The sequence below is a fragment of the Pongo pygmaeus genome, chromosome 8 (assembly GCF_028885625.2).
Source record: "Pongo pygmaeus isolate AG05252 chromosome 8, NHGRI_mPonPyg2-v2.0_pri, whole genome shotgun sequence".
NCBI classification, from domain to species: Eukaryota; Metazoa; Chordata; class Mammalia; order Primates; family Hominidae; genus Pongo; species Pongo pygmaeus.
Window position 1 is genome coordinate 89,978,514 of NC_072381.2, and position 18,010 is coordinate 89,996,523.

The 18,010-nt window shown below is 37.1% G+C and overlaps 1 long non-coding RNA gene across 4 annotated transcripts in view; it reads right to left on the reverse strand.

Annotated features, from left to right (window-relative positions):
* The window catches only part of LOC134740170 (uncharacterized), a 366,820-nt gene that overhangs the window by 56,675 nt on the left and 292,135 nt on the right, over window positions 1–18,010 (reverse strand). Inside the window, exon 2 of one of the 4 annotated variants that reach the window (XR_010127440.1) lies at window positions 12,164–12,282. The exons of the other annotated variants lie outside the window; for them this stretch is intronic. This is a non-coding gene — a long non-coding RNA (uncharacterized LOC134740170). The remainder of the gene's footprint in view (window positions 1–12,163; window positions 12,283–18,010) is intronic. 4 annotated transcript variants of the gene reach the window in all.

The window sequence follows — 18,010 nt, forward strand, 5'->3', positions numbered from 1 at the left end:
TTATGTAGCAATAGTAACTAGGACATACCGATGTTTGTGCTAAAGTCAGAGGAGCTTATAAAATCTTTCAAACCATTGCAGATGTTATATTTAGCAATTTTCAGTAAATATTAACATATCTAGATCCGTACACATTTTACTAAATTATAATCTTTATACTAACTTTCTTTTATTTGAAATGTACGTATCACTAATGACACATTCCACAACATATGAATGTTGTTGAAGAAGATTGGAGCTTTTCCTCATCCATATTTATTATTTTAAAATTTACTGTACATTTCAAAACTGTATTGTTGCTTATTACCAACTTACTAAGGATAATAATTGCAGACATTTTACTTTTTGAAATTTTAATGTTTTTATATTAAAATCAATACATTTGAACAACTGTAATAAGAACTCTAGTGAAAGCATTAGTTTAAATTACTATAATATATCATAACTATAAATAAAATAGTTATATTTTATTATGTCAACTGTAGTAAAGGAATTGACAAGCAGTGAAACTGTAAAAAGAGTAAGAGTTCATTTGCAAATGGAAAGCAAATAAAATAGTGCATTGTATTCCAGATCTAAATTCACATTAGAAGTATGTTGTATACATATTTAAGTGACAAACTTAAAGCCTTAACATCTAAGTAGAATAAAAAAGTTCTTGACTTGACAACTTTGCTTACCATCCAAAGTAATGATTTTAATATTTACCTTTTTTCTTCAAAATTGGTAGATAAACATCCAAGAGTAAGTGAATGTGGTAAGGCTACAGTACTCTATTAAACTGTGTCACGTAATTAAATGTATTTTATAATACTAATGAACACATATTCCATCTTTATACAGACATATACATATGTGCATGTCTATATGTGAGAGATATATTTGTTAATTATGTCACTTCACAATAAATGCTGGACAGTTTATTTGTTTAACTATTTCCATTTAGAAGATCCAAGAAAATTTTGCTGCTGACATTAATCTGTATATTTCTTATTTTTTAATTTTTTAAGTGAGAATTGTATATGTGTTAATATCAAGAGGATATTGTATTCATTCATTTAAGCCTAAAAATACTTTGCACATATCTTCCCCTTTTTAGTTAACATTCACTCTGACAGGGAAATCTTTGGATTATGATTAATCTGCTCTGAATTCTTTAGGTGAGTAGTTTTACAAGAATATCTCCGAGTCATTGCTGGGTGGGGAAAGTTACTTGGTTTATGAGTGTTTCTTAGGAATACACATGTTTTCTGTTTTTCTGACCAATGGGATATGTTTTTCTATTGGGACACCAATTAAAACATTGTGCTTGTCAACAAAACTCAGATTATTCTTAAAAGAGAGAGAAAAAAATATAAGTCCAAACAACTGAGATAGAAGCTAGGGTTATCATTAGTAAAGAAACTGTAGCCACTCAATTAGCCAGAAACTAAGGATGCTTGGTAATTTTTGTGGTTGCATAGTGTCCTTTTCCTGATATTCAGACATGATTGCAGTGTGGTATTGTTTATATCTTGTTTGGCCACAGTCACTTGTGGCCTCTGATTATTGATAATATTCTGAGGAGTATTTCTGGTCTGTAAGAAGCAGTATAACATGTTGTCAGCTGTCAAGACTTCTTTTTTAACTTCTCGGGTTTTATAATTCCAAGAACATAGGACTTCACTAGTATTCAGGTGTTATACATTCTTTCCCCACCTCACCCCCAGGCCACTGTTTATTATGGATTATTAGTCAGAGAGAGTTTCATCAGACTTCATTATCTATAATTTCCCAAGTCAGTCTCTGAAATAAAAGCAATTATAGTTAGAAAGTTGAAAGCTCAGAAGCATTCAGGATGTATTTGAGGAACTCTGAGTGTTGCTTGGGGGATTGAAGCAGGAATATAATGGGTAGGAGGCAGACTAAATTGCAGCTCCCAATCAGATGGACAGAGCAGCATGTGGAGACTCACATCATGAACTTTCACTTCAGTAACTACCACACAAACATACTGGGAAAACTAAAAGAATCCAAAGACCCTTTGAAAGAAGTGGATTGCTCTTGCAGGCCACTGGAGATAGCTGGAAAAACTCAGAAAGCAAAGGATGTAATCTCTCTGGAGTTCTAGGGCCCCATCCACCACCTGATCCTCTCTACTACTACATGAACTACTACTGCAGTTGATGCTCTCTTGAAAGCACCACCTCCTGGCAGGAGACCAACCAACACAAAACTAGTGCAAGAAACAAAACTACAACTAAGGACTCTCACAGAGTCCATTTTACTTCCTTGCCGCCTCCACTAGAGCAGGAGCTGCTATCCATGACTGAGAGACCTGAAGATAGTTCAAATCACAGAACTCTGTGAAGACACCCAACGGTACCAGTCCAGAGGCTGGTAGCTCAGCTGGATGGCTGGATCCAGAAGAAACATAACAAACACTACAATTTGGCTTTCAGGAACCCACATCCATAGGAGAAGGGGGAGAGCAACACATCAAGGAAGCACCCCATGGGACAAAAGAATCTGAATAGCAGCCCTCAAGCCCCAGATCCTCCCTCTGACATAGTCTACCCAAATGAGAAAGAACCAGAAAAACAATTCTAGTAATATGACAAAACAAGGTTGTTTAACACCCAGAAAAGATCACACAAGCTCACCAGCAATGGATCTAAACCAAGAAGAAATCTCTAAATTGACAGAAAAAGAATTCAGAAAGTCAATTATTAAGCTAATCAAGGAGGCACCAGAGAAATGTGAAGTCCAACTTAATGAAATCAAAAAAATGGTACAAGATATGAAGGGGAAAATCTTTAGTGAAATAGATAGCATAAGTTAAAACAAAATCACAACTTCTGGAAATGAAGGCGACACTTAGAGAAATACAAAGTGCACTAGAAAGTCTCAGCAATAGAATCAAACAAGTAGAAGCAAGAACTTCATAGCTCAAAGACAAGGTTTTTGAATTAACCCATTCCAACAAAGACAAAGAAAAAAGAATAAAATAATGAACAAACCCTCCAAGAAGTTTGGGATTATATTAAATGACAAAGCCTAAGAATAATGGGCATCCCTGAGGAAGAAGAGAAATCTACAAGTTTGGAAAACATATTTGAGGGAATAAGAAAGGAAAACTTCCCCAGCATTGCTAGAGACCTAGACATCTAAATACAAGAAGCTCAAAGAACACCTGGGAAATTTATCACAAAAACATCATTGCCTAGACAGTCATCAGGTTATCTAAAGTCAAAACAAAGGAAAGAATCTTAAGAGCTGTGAGGGAAAAGCACCAGGTAACTTGTAAAGGAAAACCTATTAGATTAACAGTAGATTTCTCAGCAGAAACCCTACAAGCTAGATGGGATGGGGGCCCTATCTTCAGCCTCCTTAAACAAAACAATTATCAGCCAAGAATTTTGTATCCAGTAAAACTAAACTTCATAAATGAAAGAAAGATAGTCTTTTATAGACAAATGCTAAGAGAATTCACCACTACCAAGCCAGCACTACAAGAACTGCTAAAAGCAGCTGTAAATCCTGAAACAAATCTTCAAAATACACCAAAATAGAATCCCATTAAAGCATAAATCTCACAGGACCTATAACACAACAAAACAAACAAATAAATAAATAAATAAACAAGGTGTTCAGAAAACAAATAGCATGATGAATAGAATAGTACCTCACATCTCAATACCAACATTGAATGTAAATGCTTCACTTAAAAGATACAGAATGGCAGAATGGATAAGAATTCACCAATCAAGTATCTGCTGTCTTCAAGAGACTTACTTCACACATAAGGACTCACATAAACTTAAAGTGAAGGAGTGAAAAAAGATATTCCATGAAAATGGACACAAAAAGCAAGCAGGAGTAGCTATTCTTATATCAGAACAAACAAACTTTAAAGCAACAGCAGTTTAAAAAGACAAAGAGGGACATTATATAATGATAAAGAACTTGTTCAACAGGAAAATATCACAATCCTAAATATATATGCACCTAATGCTGGAGCTCCCAAATTTATAAAACAATTACTATTAGACCTAAGAAATGAGATACACAGCAATACAATAATAGTGGGGGACATTTCAATACAATACTGACAGCACTAGACAGGTTATCAAGACAGAAAGTCAACAAAGAAACAATGGATTTAAACTATACCCTAGAACCCTAGAACAAATAGACTTAACAGATATTTACAGAACATTAAACCCAACAATTACAGAATATACATTCTATTCATCAGCACATGGAACATTCTCTAATACAGACCATATGATAAGCCACAAAACAATCTCAACAAATTTAAGAAAATTGAAGTTATATCAAGTACTCTTTCAGACCATAATGCAATAAAATTGGAAATCAACTCCAAAACGAACCCTGGAAATTATGCAAATACATGGAAATTAAATAACCTGCTCCTGAGTAATCATTAGGTCAACAATGAAATCAAGATGAAAATGTAAAAATTATTTGAACTGAATTATAATATTGATACAACCTATCAAAACCTCTGGGATACAGCAAAGGTGGTGCTAAGAAGAAAGTTCACAGCCTTAAATACCTACATCCAAAAGTCTGAAAGAGCACAAATAACACAAATAGACAATCACACCTCAAGGAACTAGAGAAACGAGAATAAACCAAACCCAAACCCAGCAGAAGGAAAGAAATAACAAGGATCAGAGCAGAACTAAATAAAATTGAAACAAACAAACAAAAAAAGATAAATGAAACAAAAAGCTGCTTCTTTGAAAAGATAAAGAAAATTAATAGACCATTATTCAGATTAACCAAGAAAAGAAGAAAGAGGACTGAAATAAGCTCAACTAGAAATGAAACAGGAAATATTACAACTGATATCACAGAAATACAAAGGATCCTTCAAGGTTACTATGAACACCTTTATGCACATAAACTAGAAAATCTAGAGGAGATAGATAAATTCCTGGAAATATATGACCCTCCTAGATTAAACCAGGAAGAAATAGAGACTCTGAACTGACGAATAACAAGGAACAAGATTGAAATTACAAAAAAAAAATTGCTAACCAAAAATAGTCTAGGACTAGACAAATTCACAGCTGAATTCTATCAGACATTCAAAGAAGAATTGGCACCAATCCTATTGACATTATTCAATAAGATAGAGAAACAGGGAACCCTCCCTAAACCATTCTATAAAGCCAGTATCACCTTAATACCAAAACCAGGAAAGGACATAATCAAAAAAGAAAACTACAAACCAATATCCCTGATGAATATAGACGCAAAAATCCTTAACAAAATACTAGCTAACCGAATCCAACAGCATATTTAAAAGATAATCCACCATGATCAAGTGGGTCTCATATCAGGGATGCAGGGATGGTTTAACGTTCACAAGTCAATAAATGTGATATATCGCATAAACAGGATTAAAAACAAAAATCACATGATCATCTTGATAGATGCAGAAAAACATTTGACAAAATCCAGCATCCCTTTATGATTAAAACCCTCAGCAAAATCAGCATAGAAGGAACATACCATAATGTGATAATCTATGACAAACACACAGTAAACATAATATGGAATGGGGAAAAGCTGAAAGCATTCTCCGTGAGAACTGAGACAAGGCAAGGATGGCCACTCTCACCACTTCTATTCGAGATAGTACTGGAAGTCCTAGCCGGAGCAAGCAGACAAAAGAAAGAAATAAAGGGCATCCAAATCAGTAAAGAGGAGGTCAAACTTTCACTGTTTTCTGATTATATGATTGTATACCTAGAAAACCCTAAAGACTCATCCAAAAAGCTCCTAGAACTCATAAATGACTTCAACAAAGTTTCAGGATACAAAATTAATGTACACAAATCAGTAGCTCTGCTATATACCAGCAGCGACCAAAGTGTATTAGTCTGTTTACATACTGCTATAACAAACTGCCTGAGACTGGGCAATTTATAAATGAAAGAGGTTTAGTTGACTCACAGTTCAGCATGGTTGGGAATGCCTTAGGAAACTTACAATCATGGCAGAAGGCAAAGTGGAAGCAAGGCACCTTTTTCACAAGGTGGCAAGAAGAAGTGCCCAGCGAAGGGGGAAAACCCCTTATAAAATGGTCAGATCTCATGAGAACTCACTCACTATCATGAGAACAGCATTGGGGAAATGACCCTCATGATTCAGTTACTTCCCTTAGCACATGGGGATTATGGGGATTACAAATCAAGATGAGACTTGAGTGGGGACACAAAGCCTAACAATATAACAAGCTGAGAATCAAATCCAGAACTCAACCCTTTTTACACTAGCTGCAAAAAAATTAAAATAAAATATTAGGAATATACCTAAGGAAGTGAAAGCCCTCTACAAGGAAAACTACAAAACACTTCTGAAAGAAATCATAGATGACACAAACGAATGGAAACACACATGGATGTGCAGAATCATGAATTTCAGAATTTCATCTCATGGATGAGTAGAATCAATATGGTGAAAATGACCATACTGCCAAAAGCAATCTACAAATCCAATGCAATTCCCATCAAAATACCACCATCATTCTTCACAGAACTAGAAAAAACAATCCTAAAATTCACACGGAACCAAAAAAGAGCCCACATAGCCAAAGCAAGACTAAGCAAAAAGAACAAATCTGGAGCCATCACATTACCTATACTATAATATAATACAGTTTCGTATATTCAAACTATCCTATAAGGCCATAGTCACCAAAACCGCATGGTACTAGTATAAAAATAGGCACAGAGACCAATGGAAAATAATAGGGAACCCAGAAATAAAGCCAAAATCATACAGCCAACTGATATTTGACAAAGCAAACAAAAACATGAAGTGGGGAAAGGACACCCTATTGAACATATGGTACTGGGATGATTGGCAAGCCACATGTAGGGGAATGAAACTGGATCCTCATCTCTCACCTTATACAAAAATCAACTCAGGATGGATCAAGGACTTAAATCTAAGACGTGAAACCATAAAAATTCTAGACGATAACACTGGAAAAACCCTTCTAAACATTGGCTTAGGCAAAGACTTCATGACTGAGAACCCAAAGGCAATGCAACAAAAATAAAGATAAATAGATGGGACTTAATTAAACTAAAAAGCTTCTGCACAGAAAAAGAAACATTCAGCAGAGTAAACAAACAACGCACAGAGTGGGAGGAAATCTTTGCAATCTATACATCTGACAAAAGACTGCTATGCAGAATCTACAAGAAACTCAAACAAATCAGCAAGAAAAATACAAACAATCCTAACAAAAAGTGGGCTAAGGATATAAATAGGCAATTCTCCAAAGAAGATATACAGATGATCAACAAACATATGAAAAAATGCTCAACATCACTAATGATCAGGGAAATGCAAATCAAAACCACAATGCAATACCATCTTACTCCTGCAAGAATGGCCATAAGCAAAATATCAAAAAATAATAGATGTTGGTGAGGATGCAGTGAAAAGGGAACACTTTTACATTGCTGGTAGGAATGTAAACTAGTACAACCACAATGCAAAACTATACAGATTCCATAAAGAACTAAAAGTAGAACTACCATTTGATCCAGCAATCCCCACAACTAGGTATCTACCCAAAGGAAAAGAAGTCATTATATGAATAAGATCCTTGCACACTCATGTTTATGGCAACACAATTCACAATTGCAAAAATATGGAACCAGCCCAAGTGCCCAGTAATGAACAACTGGATAAAGAAACTGTGGCATATGTATATATACATACCATGGAATACTACTCAGCCATAAATAGGAGTGAAATAATGGCATTTGCAACAGCCAGGATGGAACTGGAGATCATTATTCTAAGTGAAGTAACTCAGGAATGGAAAACCAAACATTGTGTGTTCTCACTTATAAAAGAGAGCTAAGCTATGAGGATGCAAAAGCATAAGAAGGATACAATGGGCTTTGGGGACTTGGGGAAAATGGTGGGAGGGGGGTGAGGGATAAAATACTACACATTGGGTACAGTGTACACTGCTCAGGTGATGGGTGCACCAAAATCTCAGGAATCACCACTGAAGAACTTATTCATGTAACCAAACACCACTCTTCCCCAAAAACCTATTAAAATTTTTAAAAAAAACAAAAAAAGTATTTGCATAATTCATTTGCAATAGAAAGTGATAAGCCATATAAGATCTATTTGCTGCAAATTGAAACGCATATTGCTTCAGCAAAGTTACTTAACTGGGTAAAATACTACCTGCAAATCTAAAGATGTCGAATAGTGTTCTAATATATACTAGATAAACTTTTGTCAAGTGATATTTGATGGCCAATAAGCTAAAAAGTTGGAATTAGCTCCTAGATGAGAAATATAAATTTAGAAGCTTTTTAAACACAGCATCTACATGTATTTCTCAGAATCTAATATCCTTAATTTACACTTGTTTTCTGGAAACTACGTACATATTATAAGTGGTATTTAGTTTGTGATTATAATTTTTAAGATAATTTCACCCTACACTTTTTTTTGCTTAATTTGCTTTTCTGAAAGTTAATAATAAGAGCTTATATGTGTCAAGCACTTAAATGTTACAAATGTCATTTCATTTGAAACTCACAAATAATATGCAGAAGATATATTTACTATAGTCATTTTGATAAGGAGGATCAGAAAAAAAAACTGGTCGAGGTAGTACAATAGAAGGAGCTAGAGACTGGAAACTACCATGGATTTGCCACGTGGTTTATAATTATGTTATACTCCCTGCTAGAAGGCAGGAAAGAATTTGCACAAGAAAATATATGTAAAAGGAATTGGCAAACTGTGATTATTGTATTATTTTGAAACATTAAGGAAAATGATAAGCAGCAAGATCGCAAGTTTCCATAGGTCTTTTCTGTTTCTTACTCAGATTGTGTGATATAAGCACAGTGCCATATCAAGGGCCATATATATCAATCATGGGTCAAAGAATGAAATGAAATTCAAATGTACAGTAGAAAATTTTTAAAATGACTGTTTTTTTTGTTTTTGTTTTTGTTTTTTTTTTACTTGACTGACTAGCTTGTTAATAAGTACTTGCCATTCTTCTGTAAAACACTGTGACTGTTGCTTGTAACAAGCTTAGTACTAAAACTAGGTATGCATGTCCCTATGAACATCCACCCCATTACACAACCATCTTCCAGTTCATCTTTTGTCTGAGACTAGGGTTCTACTTATTAATAATACAAAAATCCACATAGATTCAGACTCAGTAAAACATAATCCATTTTGATTACAATTCTTCTTTCCTTGCTAACACTTTAAACAATAGAATAACCTGCTTGGTGAAACAATTTAAAGCACCAAGAGAGATTCTGTAATGCCATTTAAGATAGATTTTGAGATTACTGCCTTGCTGAAAAAGACTTTCAATGACAATCATGGTTTATTTTCCACTGTAGATATTTGAAAAGTTTTAGAAGTTGAATTTTTCACTAGAATATTTGTTCTATTAGAAAGGATCCTTGTTTATTCTGTTCACTGTTTGCTCCCTACTACATATCATAAAGCAGCCTTGTGATAAGGATTTGTTGAATAAATAAATAAATTCTAAGTATCCTTCACTATCATCATGCATTTCTTTTTAAGGGATAAGCCTTCAAATGAAATAATGCCTCTAAGGAAGTTCTATAACCACAAAAAGAAAGATTCAGATTCTCATTAAATTCACATTTTAAATTTTGAAAATATTTACAAACATATATATCCGATAGCAGAGGACAGAACATTATTCTGATAGTTTGATCTATTAAGTTCTTACAATTGTAATTAAATTTTCTTGGATAACTTCTAAGGTGCAGAAGGATTCTTGAGTCTTGCTGATTGCTGATTTGTTTGTTTTGCATTTGCTCTAATCTTAGGAGAAAATAAGGAATTTTTTCCTTTATGCCACGTCAGAAGGTTGATTTCCACATAAGTTTTAGGACTTCCCTTGAGTAAAGAGGATATTAACTCTAAAATACTATTGAAAGAGGATTCCTGGAAGCAGAAAGGTGATTTAATTTTCACTTAGGTAGGTATCTTAGTCTTTTAAGAAAAGCCTCTCATTAGAATTATATTAGCTTTAAAATCTTTATCCCGGACCTTTCTGTTAGTTAGGTCTTAAGCAGGTTTTGATCTTCCTTTTTATTTGAAACATTAAAGATAGCAAAATCACAGCTTTGATCAGAAAAATTTTAATTGGTAAGGTAATGCTAACTCTGGAAGCAAACACCAAAATAATTGTACTTGGGGAAAATATGGATAGAGGTTTATTTTTCAAAAACAAACTTGAATACTGACAATATTCCTTCTCTTAAAATTGCTGTCTTCTAAGTAGGAATTCAAGGACTCAGTCACCTTCTGTCACGTAGCATGCAAAAAACTTACTTACCTATTCCTACTTTGCCAAGAATTTTTTTTAATCATGAAAGTGTGTTGGATTTTGTCAAATGCATTTTCTGTATGTGGTTTTTGTACTTTATTGTACTAATCCTTTGTATTTTATTGACAGATTTTCATATGTGGGACCAGCCTTGCATTCCTGGGATGTATCCCACTTCGTCAAGGTGTATCCATTTCTGTATGTTGCTGGATTTGTGTTGTTTATATTTTTGTGTCTATATTCATAAGACATATTGTTCTAAAATTTTATTTTTGTAATGTTTTTTATTTTGGTACTAGGGTAATACTGATCTTATAGAATCAATTGGGAAGCATTTCTTCGTCCTCCGTATTTTGGAGGAGTTTGTGAAGAACTGATAAATTCTTAAATATTTAAATATTTGGTAGAAGTCACCATTGAAGACCTCAGTGCCTAATCTTTTTTATGTGTAAAGTTTTTTAAATTAAATCAATCACTTTACTTGTTATATGTTAATTCAGATATTTCTATTTCTCTCTGAGTTTGTTTCAACAATTGGTGTTATTTTAAGTTTCCCAATTTGTTGATATAAACTTCTTGTTCATACTATGCCCTTAAAATCCTTTATTTCTATAAGTTCTGTACTACTGTCCCTTTATTTCTGATTTTAATATTTTGAGTATTCTCTTTTCTCGTTCATTCTAGCTAAAGGGTTGTTACCTCTGTTGATCTTTTCACAGAAACAATTTTGATTTTGATGATTTTCTCTATTGTTTTTCTATTCTCTGTTTCATTTACTTTATTCTCTATTCTTTATTATCTATTTTTATTCTCTAATCTTTATTATTTCCTTCCTTCTGCTTGCTTTGGTTTTATATTTTCTTATTTATCTAGTTTCTTAAGGTGAATGCTTACTTAGTTTGAGATCTTCCTTTTTTAAAACATATGTAGTCATTTATAGCTATAAATGTCTCTCTAAGCAATACTTCAGCTATACCTTAGAAGGTTTGGTATGTTGTATCTTTATCACTTCCATTAATAACAAAATATTCTAAACATTTTCCTTGAGATGCCACTTCACATCCACTGGGATGGCTATAATAAAGAAGATATATACAGTTGACCCTCAAACAACACAGGCTTGAGCTGTGTGTCTCCACTTATATGCAGATTTTCTACCACATCTGCCATACCTGAGACAGTAAGACTAATCCTTCCTCCTTCTCCCCCTCCTCAGCCCATTCAACATGAAGACAATGAGGATGGAGATCTTTATGATGATCTACTTCCACTTAATGAGTAGTAAATATATTTTCTTTTCCTTATTTTTTTTAGATAACATTTTTGCTTCTCTAGCTTACTTTATTGTAAGAATATATAATACATAAAAATATGTGTTAATTGACTATGTTATTGGCTAGGCTTTTGGTAGTTAAGTTCCAAGGGAGTCAAAAGTTATATGTGAATTTTCAACTGCACAGGGGGTGGCACCCCTAACCCCCACATTGTTCAAGTGTCAACTGTATTAAGTGTTGCTGAATATATGGAGAAACTAGAATCCATATCTTGCTAGTGGGAATACACAATGCCGTAGTCAATTTGGAAAACAGTTTGAAAAGTTCCTCAAAATGTTAAACATAGGCCAGATGCATTGGCTCACGCCTGTAATCCCAGCACTTTGGGAGGACAAGGCAGGAGGATTACTTGAGGCCAGAAGTTTGAGACCAGTCTGGGAAACATAGGAAGGCCTCATCTCTACAGAAATATAAATAAATATTATCTGGGCATGGTGGTGCATACCTGCAGTCCAAGCTACTTGAGAGGCTGAGATAGGACAATAGCTTGAGTCCAGGAGTTGGAGGCTGCAGAGGGCTGTGATTGCACCACTGCACTCTACCCTGGCGATAGAGTGGGACTCTCTTTGAAAATAAAAAAATAAATAAAAAGATTAAACATAGAATTACCACCATATGATACAGCAATTCAATTCTAAGGTACAGATTCAAGAGTATTGAAAACACACATCCACACAAAAACTTGTACACAAGTTTTCATAGCAATATTAATCATAATAGCCCATAGTGAAAACAACCGAAAAATCTATTAAGTGGAAAATGGGAAAACAAATGTAGTATATCTTTAAAATGGAGTATTATTCAGCCATTAGAAGGAATGAAGTATTGATTCATTCTACAACATGGTTGAATCTTGAAAACATAATGCTGTGTGAAAGAAGTCAGCCAGAAAAAGTCAGATACTACATTATTATATTTGTATGAAATATCAAGGATAGGTAAATCAATAGATACAAAGTAGATCAGTGATTGCCAAGGGCTGAGGAGAACGGTGAATGGGAATGACTGCTAATGGGTACAAGGTTTCTTTTGAGGTGATAAAAATATGCTGGAATTAGATAGTGGTGATTGCATAATTTTATCAATACACTAAAAACAACAAAATTATATGAGAAAAATAAAACATCTGCGTTTTGACTTGGGAGGAAAAATGAAAGTGGAGAATCACATGCAAGAGGTATTTAATGAGCCAAGTCTGTAGATGATGCAAGACTCCAGTTCACACTCCATTGACTAGAACAAAGTCACATGGCCATCTCTAATATCAAAGAGTGCTAGAAAATGCAGTTGGCTTCGTGAACAGGAAGAAAGAATTAGATTTTATAAAAGATCTTTCGGCTTGGCCCGGTGGCTCACACCAGTAATCCCAGCACTCTGGGCGGCCGGGGCAGGTAGATCACCTGAGGTCAGGAGTTCGAGACCAGCCTGGCAAACATGCTGAAACCCTATTTCTACTAAAAACACAAAAATTAGCCGGGTATGGTGGTGTGAGCCTGTAATCCCAGCTTCTCGGTAGGCTGAGGCAGAAGAATCGCTTGAACCTGGGAGGCAGAGGTTGCAGTGAGCTGAAATTGTGCCATTGCACTCCAGCCTGAGTGACAAGAGCTTAACTCAGTCCCCGCTCCACCCTCGCAAAAAAAAAAAAAAAAAAACCCTGTCATTTTAGTGAGTCTCTGTCATAAGAATCAAACATTTCCTAATATTCCTACCAATTTTCCCAGACTGTTAGCTCCACAGTATCAAAAGTAAAAGTGGTTTTTGTTCACAGAGAATAATTTAACTGGGGCTCTATCTCATTTTCTAACTCTCAGCTCTTATTCTACCTGTTGCCTTCATTCTCAAAAAGGTTTTTTTTCTAAGCAGCCAGAAGGATGGTCCTCTTAGTCTCCAGCCTGTTCTTTCCTTACAATCTCTTTCCCTGGGTCACAAAATATACCCACTCACAAAATATTCCCATCACTGAAATAATCATGGTGATCTATGGGCAATATACAGGCTGGACATGAATGTATATCCTTTTTTCATTTGGTAAAGGGGGAGCAAATCAGCTGAACCACATAGAAACAATTTACCACAGAAAAGAGGGATTCATTTACTAGAATCAGAAGGAAAGAGATTCTGGAGAATCAAAGACATCCAATGCCCAGTACATGGAAATCTGAATGGACTGTCCTGCCAGGATGAACACTGATTGAGTTTATTTCAGAGTCACAATAAAAAAATAAGCAATAAAGAAGAGCAGTTAATTTGGACTAGATTGTGGAAGAGCTTGGGAATAATCATGCTTATATTTTGCACTACTTTTTAAAGGAGTAATAACTGTGTGTGATCTAGTTTTGCTCTGTGTCCCCACCCAAATCTCATCTCGAATTATAATCTCCACATGTCAAGGGAGGAAGCTGGTGGGAGGTGATTGGATCATGGGGGCCATTTCTCCCATGCTGTTCCCATGATAGTGAGTTCATTCTCATCGGATCTCACGGTTTAAGTGTTTGGCAGTTCCCCTCTCCCTCGCTGTCTTTCCTGCCACCATGTACGATGTACCTTCCTTCCCTTTTGCCTTCCGCCATTATTGGAAGTTTCCTGAGAAAACTTTCAATTGACTTACAATTCCATAGTCACACGGAACTGTGAGTCAATTAAACCTTTTTTCTTTAAAAATTTCCCAGTCTCAGGTAGCTCTTTACAGCAGTGTGAAAATGAACTAACACAGTGTGCAAAGCCCACAATGGGCAGATTCATACAGCAGTGGAAGCAGCATAGATGGCAACAAAGACCAGTGAGAGAGGATGAGCAGATGTGTCGGGGGCTACTGCAGAAGTCTAGGGGTGAAGTAACAATGCCTGAGAAGAGCTTGTGGATCTACAAATAAAGCTACAAAAATATATGTGAGATGTTGCAAAAGAAAAATCAACATGACTTTTTAATGTTTGGATAAAAGAATGAAATAAGAAAATATATTGGTAGAGAGACTTTGAGAAAAGTAATCAGAACTAGGTTGAACTGAGTTATGGGGTGGGGAATTTTTAACTTTCCCCCTTTTTATTTGGCACCTGAATGTTACTGTGATGTTACAAAACGAAGGGCCATTGTAAATGCATGAGTAATTTTTATTTTTTATAATTTCAGTGAATAGGTCTAGGATATTCCTGTTATATCCAGCAATTCCACATATATACAGCTTCCGAAACTCCTGGCTTGTTTTATATGTGAATTTTTTGTAACTTGGTAAATTCAAAGCTCTGAGATACAAGCAATCTGGAAAGTCAGGCAATATTAGCAATATCCGAAAATAACTTAAGACTCTGAGGGAAAAATATCAGAAGCCCTGGCATATTTTGGAATGTGGATTTATAGACTTACTTAAAAAAGAAGAATCTTGATAAGATTTATTATATATATATAATTTATATGATATAAATATTAAACAATGCTAGATCATATGTAACTGCAACAACAGCGAGACAAAAAGCATTAAAAAATAAAACAAAACTTCATTTGGTAAAAGAAAGTACAGACCAAAAAGTATACCTAATTTAGGCCATGTTCTTCCCTGGGATGGGTCCTTCCTACCTTCAGGCCAATGTTGCAAATGCTGAGCCAGTCATGGCATCCCAACAGGACAGAAACTCCTTCCACATAGGTGCTACTCAGATTCCCACGCAGCAGATGAGAAAACTGAGGCTCAGATAAGTGAGGTCACTACTGAGGATGACCCATCTCAGGAAGGAGCAATGCTGGCCTGGGGCAGGTGAGGTCACTTCTAGAGCTTGCCCAGCTCCGGAGGAAGCAGGTCCTGACATGACTCCCAAATCGGCCAAACAAATGCTGATCCAGTGGTTTCCATTCCATTCTTCCCTCACTCTCCACCTCTTTGGGGCCTTAAATCATCACCTTTTCTCACACTTAGCTCCTCAGGGTCTCCCTAGCATCAGAAAGAACCCTGAGCCCAGGGTCCATCTCTTACTCCAAAGTCACAATCAAAGAATCACACGATAAGCCTTGAGCCTACGATTCTGAAAGCACCTCCTGAGCTCAGAAGGCAGAGAGGGTCTGTTCATCAGTGAACAGAACAGAGCCCACAGGGGAAGATCCTGTAACCTGCAGCCCACACTCCAGTAACCAGAGCTTGATCAAGGAAGCTACCAGGAGTGGATGAGATTGGGAGCCACAGCTAAACTCCCAGCTCCAACCTTTACATAGTACCAAGGACAAAGCCCAGAAAAATAAGCCGACACCCTAAAACCCAGGAGTCAGGAGTCAGTGTCAAGCCAGTGACCAGAGCCAGAAGACTGAGCCTGAAGCAGTCAGTGACCAATACAAAGGATCCCACATGCAGAGCCTGACCTCTCCCTCCTGGGAACCAAAATCAGAGTCCAAGAATAATGCAGGGTCCATCCCAGAGGTGGCGAGTGGGACATCCTGTTACCACAGACATACAGGGACAGAGGATCACCTTCGGTCTGTACAAAGCAAAGCCATGTTCACAGTTTCTCCTTCCACGGTCAGTGGCTTTGGGTCCTGGGTTCTAGGAGCTGGGAGATGCCCTGCATTGTTAACAGGTGACTCCTTCTTGCTCTGTCATTCCTGGCCTTCTGCTAGTACCTCTTCTGTGTTAGGGCTGTACTGGGTGGGCTCGGTGATGAGCAGCACTCAGCCCTGTGCTGAGAAGTCCATAGGTTTTCCCAGCAGCCCTCCTGGTGGATACTCACAACTGAACCTAGTATGAGTTTCCACAGAACTCACCTCTTTTGGTGTGTCCACACAGAAGCCCAGGGAGTGATCTGAGGAAAACTGGTCGGCTGATAGCTACTAGCTGGGCCCTGTAAAGGAAGTTTAATCCTCTGGACTCCACCCAGGAGTCACTTGATCTGCCAAGAGGGCACTTCCTCCCTGGCTGATCTGATAGGAACAGAGTGAGGTCTGATGCCACCTCCATCTCAGGCCACCCTACTCCTCTGCGCCCCCTCTGTCAGTCCCAGTCCTGCTTGTCCTCATAGGCCCAGCTTAGCCCTGCATCCATGAGGAATCCTTACTGTGAATGATGACCAGGCCAAGCACACACTGGGGCCCATCCTCAACATGTCACCTTTGTTTTAACATTCCAAGAACCCTGAGAGACAATTTCCATGTTAAGGAAACCATTTTACTGGAGAGAGTCTTGGGGCCCAAAAAAGGAATATCACTGACTCCAGGTGACCTAGCCTGAAAGTTCAACAGCCCAGTGCAAATGTCAGTAGGTCCCACCCCACAGTGTACTCATTCAGAACAGCTTCCTTGACATCCCTAACCCTTTCCTCTAATCAGAAATACTTCAGCCACTGCCCAAGGTCCTGTGAGTGCTCAACCTGGTCCATCAGACTATAAGAAAGGAGCCTCAAGACCTGGGAGCCTAGCAACTTCTTCTTCTCTCAAAGGTGAAGTTTCTTTACTGTCTGCCCAGTTTCTGTAATCATTCCTGAGGACGAGGTTGATCTGCCTCACATGAGCATGTAAGCACCATTAAATCACATCATACGCTGTCACCTGGCTTCCAGACACCCAGGTGTTCAAATGACAGGTCTCAGCACATGCAGCCTGAGAGAGCATTGTGAAGTGGAGGTGCCACTGAGGCAGGCCCACCAAGCCAGAAGAAGAGCCTGGTGGCCCTAAGGGTCTGGTCCCCCTTGTAAGGAAGGCAAAGCTGAGGAATCACAGCCAGAGCTACCTTCCTGTGGCTTTCACAGCTAAGCCTCATCCAGCCCCACTCAGGACCCTGCAAAACCAGAGCATCCAGGGCACCAGACCTGGATGGGATCAGAGTTCTCTGGGCCCTGCTGGAGTCATCACTACACACACTTCTCCCTCTAGTGAATCCTAAAGGTTAAGCCATTGCTATGTACTGAATGTTTGTGTCTGCCTAAAATTCATACGTTGAAGCCTAAATTCCCCAGGTGATATTATTAGGAGATGGGGCCTTTGGTAAGTAACTAGGTCATAAGGGTGGAGCTCTGATCAAAGGGATTAGTTTCCTTATAAGAAGAGACAAGAAAGAGATAATCTCTTTCTGTCTCCACTATATGAGGATACAATGACAAAATGGCCATCTGCAAACCAAGAGAAGTGCCCTTACCAAACATCAGATCTGCCAGTGCCTTGTTTTAGACTTCCCAGCCCCAAGAACTGTGAGAAATAATTGTCTGTTGTTTAAGCCACCCAGTCTGTGGTTTTCTGTTATAGCAGCCCAGACTGCCTAAGACAGCCATTCTCTAAATCAACTAAAATGTATTGAGACAAACACCTTTCTTCTTTC